The 14,536-nt window shown below is 47.1% G+C and overlaps 1 protein-coding gene across 1 annotated transcript in view; it reads right to left on the bottom strand.

Moving 5' to 3' along the window:
- Nucleotides 1-381, bottom strand: part of LOC123935762 (glycogenin-2-like) — a 34,441-nt gene extending 34,060 nt beyond the window's left edge. Inside the window, exon 1 of the mRNA XM_045996560.1 lies at nt 267-381. The gene's annotated coding sequence lies outside the window, so the exon portion shown is untranslated. The remainder of the gene's footprint in view (nt 1-266) is intronic.
- Nucleotides 382-14,536: the final 14,155 nt, after the last annotated feature.

Genomic DNA, 14,536 nt, shown 5'->3' with positions numbered 1-14,536 from the left:
CAGCCCCAGCCCGCCTCCCTCGCGCGCCGCCTGCCGCGAGTCCCGCGGCCGGGAGAGAGCCGTACTGGGCCGGCGGCCGCCTTCCGACCCCGCGCCCCGCCCCTGCCCCCGAGGCCCCCTCCCCGCGGAATCCGGGAGCCCGAGGTGTCGAGGTTCGGACATTTAACCTTTACCCAGCCCGCTGCAGAGTAAATGTTTGCTGTGGCCCCGAAGCCTGGGCCCGAGGCCAGCCGGCTGCGCTGGAGAGGCCACGCTGGGAAACCTACCCGCAGGGACTGCGGCGCACTGGATCGTACTGCATTCGGGGGTGGGCGAAGGAAGGAGTCAGGCACTGGCGCACGCCGGGACGCGGGAGAGGATCGCAAGATAAATGAAGCCTTGGCGCCTCAGCAGTTGAATCCGTGCGCGCATGGGCGGAGGCGCCAGTGAGTGTGCGCGTGCAGGAGTGCAGCTGTGCGGGCCCGCAGGACGCCGCCAGCGGGTGGGTGCGACCGTGCGCTCCGCACTCGGATGTGTGAGTGACGGGCCGCGTGCACGGATGCGGGGGTGCACCACGCGTGAAGGCATGAGCGAGAATGTGCATGAGTGACCAGGGACACGAACAACCCAATGCAAGCGTGCGTGAATGAAGGCGGGAACCCAGGAGGGAGGGAATGAGGGGGCTCCACGCAGCGATGAGTGAGTTCGTGTACGCGTACCTGGACGACTGCAGGAATGCCCAGATCCACGCGTGCATGAGTGAGTTTGCACGGGAGTGAATGAATGCATTAAAGGCATGAACAAGGGAACGAGTGAATGCGTGTATTCAGGAATGACTGAACGTGTGCGCGAGAACACGAGTCAATTAAATGTATGAAAAAGGGAACGAGTGAGTGTGTGCATCCTTGAATGGATGGAGGTGTGCCAAAAGTCAAATTTAGGGAATAGTTCAAGTCTGCGGTCCAGAATCTGGCAGGACAGGGAGGCCCGTGGCTGGGTGTAGACCCAGGAGCTGCCAATTTAAAACCTTCTGCTCTTTCATGAGTCCCGTTGAATGTACAGAGAAAAGGGGTGCACAGGGGCAGCGGGTGCCCAGGGATGCTGCCCAGGAGAGCTGGAAATGCTGGACACACACTTGAAGGGTCGGGAGAAGAATGCAGGGTAGCAGTCGGTGTTAGAACAGGAGACCTGTGAGCCATGGAGACTCATAGAGGGAGAGTAGTGTCTGCCAGATGGGCCAGATGGGGAGGAGGGAACGCTTGGCTGGGGCCATAGGGGAGCCCAAGGACCAGTGGTCAGAAAGACCTGGCAATTATTTCCAGAACTCCTCATTCTCTGTGGCCCTCTTTGGTCCACAGACTGTCATCATCCCACCCGCTGAGGTGTCCAGGGGACATCTATCTGCAGGGGGGTTGACGTGCCTGTTGCTCAGGAATAGAACAGTTGGGCTTCCTGCCCTGTAAAGTCACCTGCAGGGGTTGGGGGGAGGAGGACAGAGGAGTCCCGGGGGGAGGGGGTTCACCGCCCCTCTAACCCAGCCACCTGCCTCACAGCTTCACCCCATATCACGTCTACAACATCGGTACACATACCAATGAACGAGGTCTTTGTATTATTATGAAAACTGCTCCTCCCAAACCCCCACAGACGTCGGGGTGTCAGGGAACCCCCCGCCTAAGGTTCCACATTCCACGCTTTGGGAATCGGCACAACTGAGGCTCCAGAAATGAGAGGAAAATGTCCAAGAGAACATCGCCGATGGGAAACCTCATTAAGGATCAGGACCGGAGGGCGGGGATGTCCTCCAATGCCCATCGGACTGGGAGATTGCCAAGCAACAGTATGAGTATCCCTATAACATTCGTCCTATTATCCCAGCATCTTGGCCTCCCCAGAGCAGGACTTTGCTGGATTTCCTCTGGTTCCCCATTGTGCCAAGTCACCCACTCGCAACCCCACAGGGAACAGGAAGTTGGCATGCTCCAAAGCCATTCAGGCTCACTGGTGTCAGAAAAAAGGGGGCAGAGGCAAAAAAAGAAAGGGCTCCTGGTTCTAGAAGCCACCATCCATAAAGACGGCACCTCGATCTATAGCCACCAGCCAGCCTGTCCCACCAGGGGACAGGCACGGGTGGGGGTTTTCACCGCACATCACAGATAGGCCCAAAGCTGTTAAGAAATTGAAAGCAGGTCAGGCACTGGGTAGAGCCACCTGGAAACCACGAGTGTAGTGCCCGCCTCATTGTGACCATTTCTACCCTAAGGGGCTCCAGGATGCACACCCACAGTACCGTCAATGTATTGCTGGTCTGTCCAAACGGAGAAGACGCATGGAGCTCTGCCCCCACTATGGGCTGTGGGCACCTGCTTCGCTCCTTCTGGGGTCTGGATAGGTATCTACAGGGCTATAGAGCCCCTGGAAGGTTCCTTGAAATCTCTGCAGCCCCTGGACTGGTGGTAGGAGGATTGAGATCTGAGAAATATCTGAGGCAAGCCCCTTCTGGTGTCACTACCCCTGTTGTCTATCCCTGGCCCAACAGCCTGGAAGAGGAGAAATGTTCTCATGAAGCTGGACATACAGGGGAAGAGTCAGGTCCAACGGGAGTCCTGCTCAACCCCAACAGGCCCCTTGCTTCCAGGGGAAGGTGGAGGTTCCCTGGGCTCTGTGCTGGTCTCGCTGTTCGCTCCAATATTTACCAAGTGTCCCCCTACAGCCATGCCATGGCTCATTCTGTTTGGCCTCATTCTGGCCTCAAGTGAGCAAACTGTGGAGTACCGTGTGCAAAGGCCCTCCAGTGAGGAATGGGTCCTGGACAGACCTCCAGTAATCAGAGATCTGTTTCCAAATGTCCCAGGCAGCTCCTGCCTCCTTTACTACATGGATTTCCAGATTGTTCCCTTTTTGTGGATTAGAAGTTACCCAGCAGCAGGAGTTTCACCTGGCACTAGTGACATGTGGGGTAGGTCACTCTCTGAGATGGGGCATCCCGTGCACTGTAGGGTATGGAGCAATGTCCCTGATCTCCACCCACCAGGTGCCGGAGCATGCTGTTTCCTCCCTCAGTGGTGACAACCAGAAACAACTCCAGACATTGTCAATGATCCCCTGAGAAGCAGAATCATCCCTGGGGTGCTAACCACTGGGATGGATGGATGGATGGATGGATGGATGGATGGATGGATGGACGGACGGATGTGTGGATGGATGGACAGATGGATGGTTGGATGGGTGGATGGATGGGTGGGTGGGTGGATGGATGGATGGATGGATGGATGGATGGATGGATGGATGTTTGGATGGAGGGAGGGAGGGATGGATGGATGTTTGGATGGATTGGCAGATGTTTTGATGGATGGATGGATGGATGGATGGACAGATGTTTTGATGGATGGATGAATGATGGATGGATGGAGAGATGGACGGATGGATTGATGATTGGATGGATGGATGGATGGATGGATGGAGAGAGAGATGTTTGGATGGATGGACAGATGTTTTGATGGATGGATGAATGATGGATGGATGGAGAGATGGATGTATGGATGGATGATTGGATGGATGGATGGATGGATGGATGGATGGATTGGCAGATGTTTTGATGGATGGATGGATGGATGGACAGATGTTTTGATGGATGGATGAATGATGGATGGATGGAGAGATGGATGGATGGATGGATGATTGGATGGATGGATGGATGAATGGATGGATGGATTGGCAGATGTTTTGATGGATGGATGGATGGATGGACAGATGTTTTGATGGATGGATGAATGATGGATGGATGGAGAGATGGATGGATGGATGGATATTGGGTGGCTGGATAGAGTCCCTTGTTTTGAAGCAGTGTTTCTTGGCATCAGCAGGACTGACATCTGAGGCTGGACCATTCTTTGAGGTGGGACGTCCTGTGCATCTTGTAGGACTCTGAGCATGACCCCTGGTCTCCACCCATCAAGTGCCAGGAACACCAGACCCCCACTTGTAACAACAGAAAATGTTTCCAGACATTGCCTCTCATTGAGAAACCCTGTCCTTTAGCAAGAGAACCTTCTGGGTAGAAGCCAGTTTGGGGCTGAACCCAGCAGAACCGTCTGCCCTGAGGGAAGAAATGAGGGTGTTCCCTTCCCTGGTCTCCCCCACAGCTTCCTTGACATATGTCTCAGGGGTCTGAGTGGAACAATCAAGACAAAGGGCAGGAGGAACCATCTGGGGTCTGCATGCTCATTGGAGTTCCTGGTAGCTGATGGACTGTGCAGAGGGCAGCCTCCCTTCTCTCCAGGGGTGGGCACATCTCTCTCCTAGTAGAGCACAAGGCTCTGGCTTGTGCACACATTCACATCCTGGGCATCTGGGCGAATTATCAGGGGCAAAAGTCAGGTTATGCCAGCTCCCTGCTGGGGTCTCGCTGCTCAGAGGCACCAGCCTTGCTGGGGTGGGGCATCCTGTTCACCGTAGGGTCCAGAGTGCCTCCCTGGTCTCCACCACGAGCTGCTGGGGGCACTCCCTCCCCAGCTTCCAAAACACAGACAGGACCTGAGAGCAGGAGTGGATGGCCTTTGCATGAGAGCATAGGAGGGTTAGGGGTGAATGGCTGTTTCCTGCTGGCTTGGGGAAGAAAGCCCGCATGGCTCTGCTGTCCCTACACCAACCTTCTGTATCCTGTTACCCCCCTAAGCTCTCCGGAAGGCAGAGTTGGAATGCTGGTGTTCTAGCAGCTCTCGGCAGAACAGGAAACAATGGCAGGTGCATGTGGGTTTGAAAGAAGGAAGGATCGCCCCTGACCCAGCCTCCGAGCCTCCCACCCACTCACCAGCCCTGGGTCAGCCCCGAGCAGGCAACATTTGCAGTCCTCTGGGGAAGCTGTGAGGGACACACATCCTCTGGCTTCCCTACGGGCACCCTGGGATCAGAAAACGGAGTCTGGGGACCGGATGGGTTCCCATGATGCATGCTCAAGCAACAAGCTCTGTTCTGATTGATGGACCAGGTGGGGATGTGGCAGGAGAAGGTGGAGAAAGATGCATGGTGGCCAGAGGGAATTGGGGAAACTGCAGAGATGATCAAACAGAAGGTTGCAGACGTCCCAGCAGCTGCCGCGTGTCCCAACACACACTTCCATCGTGACCTCACCCCTGCCCCACACACCCGCCTGCCCCGTGGGACCCTTGGTACTCTGAATTTGTGCTCAGAAACCGGGGCAGAAGGCAGTAAGCCGCAGGCGAGCCTCCCCAGTCCTGGCCACAGGTCCATTATACAACTTTCTTTTCTTTTCTTTTTTTAAACCATAATAACCATATGTTGGGATAGATTTCAAACCCAGAAACTACGAAAAAGACACCAACCGATTTGACTGCACAACACACTTTTGTGACCTAAGGCCAATGAATTAATCTGAAAAGGACAAGCAAGAGATCGAGAGATGGTATTTGCCATTATAAACAGGATATCATGATTGCAACAATTTATTTGCCATTATAAACAGGACATCATGATTGCAACAATTTATCCATATATTACCCGCTTGTAAACATACACATCGCCATGTATGAAGAGCTACAGTTGCAAACCACTTGATACAAGCAATAGACAAAATGTTTGTAGGTTAGGCTACTGGTTTACTTTCAATCCCTCCTTTGCCCCGACTCAACATCAGACATGGAAAAAAGACCTGCTGAAGTTGAAGATGAATCCGTGGAGGGACCCCTGGCGGGCTCAGTCGGGGGAGCTCGTGGCTCTTAATCCCAGGGTTGTGAGTTCGAGTCCCACGTTGGGTATGGAGATTACTTAGAACTAACTAAATACATAAGATGAAGCCTTGGATTTTTTACTTTGTAGGATTGTGGTAACTGGGAGAGACATAGCTGGGATTCTGATTCTCCTCCATAATTCATGCATCTTTATCTGATTGATTTGGGTGAGGGATGCTGTGGAACATTGTGGGTCAATCAAGGCTGAGAAGTTGCCTGGTAGCTTCCACGTGGAAATCTTTATCCTTAAAAGAAGGAAGTGAAAGAAAATGCTCTTAATTAGGGCCCTGGATATTAATGGATGAGGCTGTGATGGCTGGTGCTACAGCAGCCATCTGTGGCCATGAATAAAACTGGCTAATGCCTTGCAACAGTGAGGTCCAAAACCAGCAAAGCCAGACACCGGAGGAAATTATTGAATCCTCAAATCACTCCACCCCAGAGGCTCAAACCTCAGTAGGTCTTCTTAGGTGATATTTTCTTTATGGATTGACCCATTTTGAGATGGGCTTTTAGTGACTTCAACATCCTGATTCATACAACCTAGCAGAAATTCTCAAACGTTCTGGCCACAAGACTCCTCGAGATTCCTAAAAATGATCAGGGAACCCCGGGACATTTGTTTACATGGGTTGTCAACATCTATATTTTCCATCTTAGAAATAGTAACTGAAAAATTTTAGGTGTTTCTTTACTTAATACATTGAAGGTAATTACAAGAAGCCCGTATGCTTTACCCAAATCACACATTTTTAGTGGAAAAATAAATACATCTTCCTGAACAAAAATTGAGGGGAGGGGCAAGAGCGGCCTTATTTTCCACATTTGCATAGTTCTTCAATACCTGGCTTCCTAAATAAAGAGGATGGCTTTCTCATTTCTGCTTACACGTTGCTGTACCGAGGTCTTCCAAATATTGGTATATTACAATCTGTAATATTTCAGTATATCATGTATATTTTTAATTAAAAAAAGATTTTATGTATTTATTTGACAGAGTGAGAGAGAGCACAAGCAGGGGGAACAGTAGAGGGAGAGGGAGAAGCAGATTCCCCGCTGAGCAGGGAGCCCGATGCGGGACTCGATTCCAGAACCCTGAGATCGTGACCTGAGTTGAAGGCAGACGCCTAACTGACGGAGCTACTCAGGCGTCCCTATCATGGATATTTTTAAAGCCCTACATCTGTTTATGTGTTTAAACCCGTCTCCCCTGCCAGTGTGTGGGCAGGCAGTCTGGGCAGAACGAAACACATTCATTCATTCGTTTTAGCACGCATGCAACTAAGAAATACCTACTGACTTTCTCCTATGTGTCCCTGTTGCAAGCACTGGGGACACACCCCTTATCTTTGCAGGTTTCACATTCCGCTGTGGGGGAAAAGCCAGACAAAAAAGGGTAAAAGCGTGTTCTCAGCACGCTGGACGTGGATATGAGCTATCAACCCAAGGTCTGAGCCGGAGCAAGGGAGAGGGTGTGCCCATGCTGGAGGAAGCGGCTGGCGTTGCAATGGTCCCATCTCCCTGCTTCCTCTTTGGTCTCCAGTTCAAGGTGACAGTGTTGGGTTTTGCCTGCAGCCCCTGACCAGCCCGTTTCGCTGCCCCCTGTGGGTAAATGTCCCGTCCTTGTTGGGTGCTTTCTGTCAAAGGAATGTCTAGACACCGTCTGTCCCTCCGTGGACTGTTTCTGCATCCTGAGCTATCCACAGAGGAGGACTCTGATGCATACGCATTTGGGGCAGGGTCCATGATGTGGATGGGGATGGGGGAGGTCAACCCAGACCCCCCCTACAGCGTCGACCTTGGGAACCGGAATAGCAGCCCGTGTGACAGGGGACAAGCAGGACAAGCAAATCCATCCCTTTGTGTGTCTGACCTTCAGGTGACTGTTCATGCAACAGGACAGGCTCCCCTCCCTCAATGCCCCCCGGCATCTTCTGTCTCTTCATCACGAGATCTCACAACAGGTTCGTCAACAAACACAGGCTGTTGTCTGTGTGTTTTGTGCACAACGCCCGAGCAGCCCCGTAGGGAAGGACGTCTCGGAGAAGAGACACCAAGACTAACTTTTGTGTTTAAAAATGGTGATGGTGCTTATCCGAATAACAATTCTGAGATTCCCAGGGGATGCCTCGCATGTTGGGTGGGGCACGTGGGCTGTGCCCTTTGAGAAGCTGTGGAGGCCGGCACATGAGGACCCCTAACTTTCAAGCCACCCACAAACTTAGGGGGCTCAGCGAATAACCAAGCACGTTAATACACCTTTGAATACACCTGCCGAATTCCGGGCTTGGCATATGAGCCCCACAGGGCGTGTGGTGGGTTCTGTAAGACCGCACACCTTCCCCGTCCCCCCGTCCGTCTTCATGAGACTATTACTGACCGTTTACTACCAATGACGCCCGCTGTCGTGTGCACTGGGTAAAATCTAATTTAGCAGTTTCTTTTTCACACAGTTCCTAGTGAGATAGAACATATGTATGCATGTTCTTGCTGCTATGATCATGTAAGTACCGGTGTTCATATATGTATTCTGTATTTCTCTATAATATAATTACAATATATTATGTAATGTGTGTAATTATGTACATATGGGTAATATATGTTATATGTTACATGTTATAATATATGTAATAATTATGTAATATATGTAATTATTACATAATATATTGTTGTCTACGTATTATATATATCCTCTATATTATATTAGTTTATTTTTAAACAATAGATGTTATTTTTAATATATATTTACCTATAAATGTATAATTTATGTATATGAATATGATATGTATGTAAATACATATACTTGTATTATTATATAGCATATAAATAATATATGTATATATAAAATATATAATATAAACTTATTTATATAAATATATAGTAATAACATATAAATATAAGTTTGTATACTATAAATGTATCTATATGACTCTATATAAATATATAAATATGTAGATATCTGTATAAATCTATAAATATATAAAAATATATAGGTTTTATAAATCTATTAATATATACATATATAGATTTATATATAGATCTATAATATATAGATTATAATATATAGATATATATAGATATATCTATATGATATATATAGATATATCTATATAATATATATAGATATATCTATATAGATATATAGATATATCTATCTATATAGATATATATATATCTATATAGATATATAGATAATAATATATATCTATATAGATATATATAATATATATATAATATATAGATAGATCTATAATATATAGATCTATATAATATATAGATAGATCTATAATATATAGATCTATATAAATATAAATATATAAATATGTAATTATATATTTATATATATAAATCAATATATAGATCAATATATTTATATAAATATATAGCTATCCAGGGGCACGTGGGTGGCTTAGTGGGTTGAGCCTCTGCCTTCGGCTCAGGTCATGATCTCAGGGTCCTGGGATCAAGCCCCCCATCGGCCTCTCTGCTCATCAGGGAGTCTGTTTACCCCTCTCTCTGCCTGCCTCTCTGCCTCCTTGTGATCTCTTTCTCTGTCAAATAAATAAATATAATCTTAAAAAAATAGAGAGAGATATCTATACATAGATATATATTTATGTATATAAAATATATAGATTATATATTTTATTTTATTTACTTTATTTATATATAAATATATAGATAATATACATTTACAAATATAATGTATAATTGATGTAATTATACAAATTGTACATATAAAATTATACATAAAATTTGTAAATAAAAATTATAAATAAGGTATGTACACAAATACAAATATATAAATATGTAAATATAGGTATATTTATATATTTTTATTTATAAATGGATTTCTATTAATATATAATATATTTATATATTTACATATATTAGTTATATATTTATATATAATATATAACATATATGACGTATAAAGTATATCATTAATTGTATATTTAATTTATTATTTATTTTAATTTTAATTTAAGACATTATTAAATGATATGTAATGACTATTATATTTATTATTTAATATTAATATCAAATGAAAATAAGTCATTTGTAAGACTATGTAATTATCTTGATACACAATGTATGTCTTTTTCCGTTCACAGAAACGCGTTCCACTCACGAGACAATGGAGCAGCCGTCGTCAGCGAACTGCCCGATGTCCCTTTGAAATTCTGTACCCCAGCTTCTGCCGTCAGCCCCAAGGTCGCGTGTGCACAGAGTTCTTGGCAGGTGTATTTCGGGCATACCCCGAGACAGAACCCACACATGTGGGTCTTCAGCATAGGCATCAACACACTTGCATTCAAGGACGGTCGCTGGTCCCCGGCAAAATCCCCAAAGAAAAGTCCTTCACGGTGTTGGGAGGAGAAAATTCTTCTCCACCTTTCACCGTCCTCCAGCTGGCTTCGGAATTAAATCAACATGAGACAGATTAGCAAGGGAACAACAACAACAACAAATCCCGCAGAGTTTTATTATGCGTGCACGGAAGCCCAACATTGAAATTTGAGACCAAGGGAGGCAGTTTCTCTGCTTTTTCTATGACGAGACAATATATTTGTGAAGCATGGACAGCATGAGAACAAAACAAGCTTTTGGGAGCTGGAATGAGTAAGGAATTCTGTGTATAATTTGGGCTGAGGCAGAGTAGAAAATAAATATTTGTTTACACAACTTTGTCATCTTTAAAGCCCCAGTTTCTGGTAATCAAGATGTCTTTTTACGTCTTAGTACAGGGAGGGCATTCTTTATACGGGAGATCTATTTCCTGTTGCAGAGGGACAGAGGAAGGTCTGAGTGTCCTTGACTTGGCTGTGTCTTTAGTAACTTCTATTTAAACAGTATGTTTTGTTTCTTAAATACCACATATGAGTGAATTCTTATGGTATTTGTATTTCTCTGGCTGACTTAGTTTACTGACCTTAATCCCCTCTAGATCTATCCATGTCTTTGTAAATGGCAAGATTTTCTTCTTTTGTATGGCTGAGTAACATTGTATTGTGTGCATACATACACATACAATATCTTCACATTATAATATATTTTATATAGTGTACAGATGTATACACACAATGGAATATATACATCACATCTTCATCTTTTTAAGATTTTATTTATTTATTTGACAGACAGAGATCACAAGTAGGCAGAGAGGCAGGCAGAGAGTGTGCCCTGAAACCCAGATGCTCCAGAAAAACAGTGTTGAACAGAGAACGCAGGGCCCCTGTGAAAAGTTCACCTTGGGTCTGCATTCCCTGTCAAAACGGTGAGTTTCTGGAAAGCCAAATTCTGCACTACGGTCCTTGCAAACATCACAGGAGGAACCGGGGTCACAGTATAGACGTCTGCTTTTCCAAAAACTTTCCAAAATTAGGGTGCCATTGCTAAAAGAAGTGAATAACATTTTTTTTTGGAAACAATACTAAAGCCACCAATTTTCACAGGTTATTAATCCTTTCCAATGATTTGTTTGGTGATGTTTCTGGGTATTTTTTAAATTTATGGGGTGCCTGGGTGGCTCAGTGGGTTAAAGCCTCTGCCTTCAGCTCAGGTCATGATCTCAGGGTCCTAGGATTGAGCCCCACGTTGGGCTCTCTGCTCAGCAGGGAACCTGCTTCCTCCTCTCTCTCTCTGCCTGCCTCTCTGCCTACTTGTGATCTCTCTCTGTCAAATAAATAAATAAAATCTTCAAAAAAATAAAATAAAATTCATTTTATTATTATTATTATTATATTATTTGCTATGATTCTGAGTATCTAACTAGGATTTATGCAAACAAACAAACAAAAAAATCAAGGTCCAACTGAATGGAGATTAACATGTACCAGAAAATTTATGGTGTGAATGGAAATTCCCATCTTCAGTGGTACCTACAGCTGCTTTTCTAAGAATCCCAAGGATGCCAACAAGAAATGAGTAAATTCGATAAGCAAACACAATGTCAGTAAATCCTTGCTCCAGACAGACGTCACGCAGCTATGGACGCTGTGTCCTTGAAACTGGGGACACATGCATGAGACCTGGTGACGAATCACAAGGAAGAAATTCAAGAAAATGATGAATGTGGTCACATAAAAGCTCGGATTGTCTGGAACAAGAAGCAACCTGATCTACACTGAATTATCTGGTGGAAAACACAATAATGCTGCCCAGACATCCCCTGTTAAGAAGTCTCCAAAACGGAACAGCTTCATTGCAGTCAGGAAAAAAAAACACAGTTTGAACGTCGGATTCCATATCGCTATCACGCATGTCAACATGTCAGGCCACACAGAGAGCCATCGGAAAACCCCATCCATATGCATATAAAATTATATAGAATGTGCCTGTGTTTATACAGGGGTTTTGTGTCTTTGTGTTTCGTACAGCATTTGATGTGTCTGTATATAAATACGTGGTTTATCCATTGTATACCGTGTATATGTAATTCTTACATGTAATGAATTATCGCGGAATGTGGCATTTTTAGGGAATGGACCACGGAAAGAAACGGGAGCCTCTTTGCAGAGACAACGCCAACGTCGTCTGTGCATGGGGATGCCCCCGCGCTCCAAGCAAAAATGCTTGCAGGGAAATCAGAAGTAGATTTTTTTTTTTTTCTTCGTTTTTGGTTTCCAGCTTGAGGGTTTCATAGCCTCGACGTAGAGCCTTCTGTTCAGGGTCAGGGGTGCACCGTGACAGGAGGGTCCGGTATGCACCATGACGGGAGGGTCAGGTGTGCACCGTGATGGGTGACGTGAGTGTCCGGGGTGCACTGTGACGATGTGACAGGCAGACATTGCACCGGGAGGTCCAACATCCCGGTAGCTAACACCTCCCTTCCCTGCACACAGTTAACTTTTTCTTTCCTGGTGGCGAGGACAGTGAAGGTCACGTCTCTCGGGGACCTTGGCGAGCACCTTGCAGACCAGTTAACTCACTCACCATGCTGCTTCCCCAGCACCCTGTGGTCTTAACCCTGGAACCTGGTGCCCTTTTATGGGCTGGGGTGTGAGGACCACAGGTAAAGGGTCCCTCCATCAGGACAACCGGGTGGTGACCGGCAGCTCCTTCCCCAAACCCACACACACTCCTGATGCTGGTCATGCTGTTGGGTGCTGAGCTTGGGGAAACAGGACGGTCTTGCTGCCCCAGAAATCGAGGTTGCATGCCATTGGCCCGGAGTTGTCACATGACCACAGTGACCTGCAAAGGTTGCTGGGAATTGTAGTTCATCTGGGAAGGCTTGCACCTAGCTGCAATCCTGTGGATTCTGAAAACAGAACAGGGTTTTTTTTTGGGGTGGGGGGGACCTGCATTCTCGAACACTCTGTGTTTTTAGTGTCTGCAGTTTTGACTTCCTGATGTCAACTTCTCACCTGAGTCTAAGAAAGATCCTGAATATTGCAACGAGCCTAATTCTATTTATATTAAGAAAAAAGGGTTTAGGGGCGCCTGGGTGGCTCAGTGGGTTAAAGCCTCTGCCTTCGGCTCAGGTCATGATCCCAGGGTCCTGGGATCGAGCCCCGCATCGGGCTCTCTGCTCAGCAGGGAGCCTGCTTCCTCCTCTCTCTGCCTGCCTCTCTGCCTACTTGTGATCTTTGTCTGTCAAATAAATAAAATAAAAATTTTAAAAAGGGTTTATTTGTATCTTTTCCCCCCATTCCATCTGCAGCCCTCACTACGCACCAGGCCCGACCGGGAATGCTTGTCACACATCAGCTCATGGGCCTGCACCCTTGGGGGGATGCGGAGCCCACGATGATGCCCGTTCACCAGATGGCGCACCTGCATGCCCAGAGAGGGTGTTTAACTTGCTTCAGGTTGCACAGCTCCGAATGCACGAAGCAGCCTGTGAACTCGTGAACGGAGCCTCAGCGTCCGGAGACAAATGCTGAACAGTGTCATGGCGACGTCCCTCGGGAAGCTCCACGAGTTCCCCGTCCTTTCCTGTAAATTAGGAACCCACGTAGCCAGCACGTAGTCACGGACTCACGAATGTCTTTGGGCGGCTCTGACAAGGTTCTGCAAACCCAGCAGCTTCGACCACAGACTCGGATTCTCTCTGTCTCTCTGTTCTGGAGACAAGAAAAGTCCGAGGTCTGGGCAGAGCAGGGATGCACTCGGGCAGAAGATGGTACGGGACGGTCTGCTCCGTCCCCCGCAGCTTCTGGCCGGTCCTCGGCTGGTCGCAGCTCCGCTGTGAGCTCTGCACCACACTCTCCCTGCGTGCATGTCTCTGTCCACATCTCCCTGCTCACGCCAACACGCCAGCCCCACGGGGCGAGGCCCCCCGTCCTCCGGGATGACCTCAGCTGGTGACTTCTGTGGACTCTCCTTCCAAATAAGGTCAGATTCTGAGCTGCGGCAGGCTACCACTCCAACATGTTAACTCGGGTGTGTGTGCATGTGTGTGTGTGTGTGTGTGTGTGTGTGTGATTTTGTCTTCCCTCTTTACAAGTCACACCGTGACAGCTGGGACCATGTCTCCCCCCTCCGCCCCTGGAAAGCCGTGCATGGGGCCACGGATACTCAGCTGAGGAGGGGAACAGAAATGCTTTCCAAGTGTGTGCAGGAAAATGGAAATTAAAGCATAGATCCCGTAGCGGTCGCTGTCCTCTGGCCCCGCCTGGAATTTTCTTTCAGGCTTTGCTCCGTTCCAGCATGAAGATGGACCTGCAGACCTGCCCCCTCGCCCGCCCCAGGCACACTTGAGCTCCCAGGAGGAGCAGAGGCGTGTTGCTTTTTACAACAGGGTCCAGACTATCTGTTCCCCCCTTCACGGGCATGCAGAGTGGAGCTTACGGTCATTTCTC

This window comes from Meles meles, chromosome Y (assembly GCF_922984935.1).
Source record: "Meles meles chromosome Y, mMelMel3.1 paternal haplotype, whole genome shotgun sequence".
Taxonomy (NCBI): domain Eukaryota; kingdom Metazoa; phylum Chordata; class Mammalia; order Carnivora; family Mustelidae; genus Meles; species Meles meles.
This window is presented reverse-complemented; position numbering and strand designations above follow the sequence as displayed.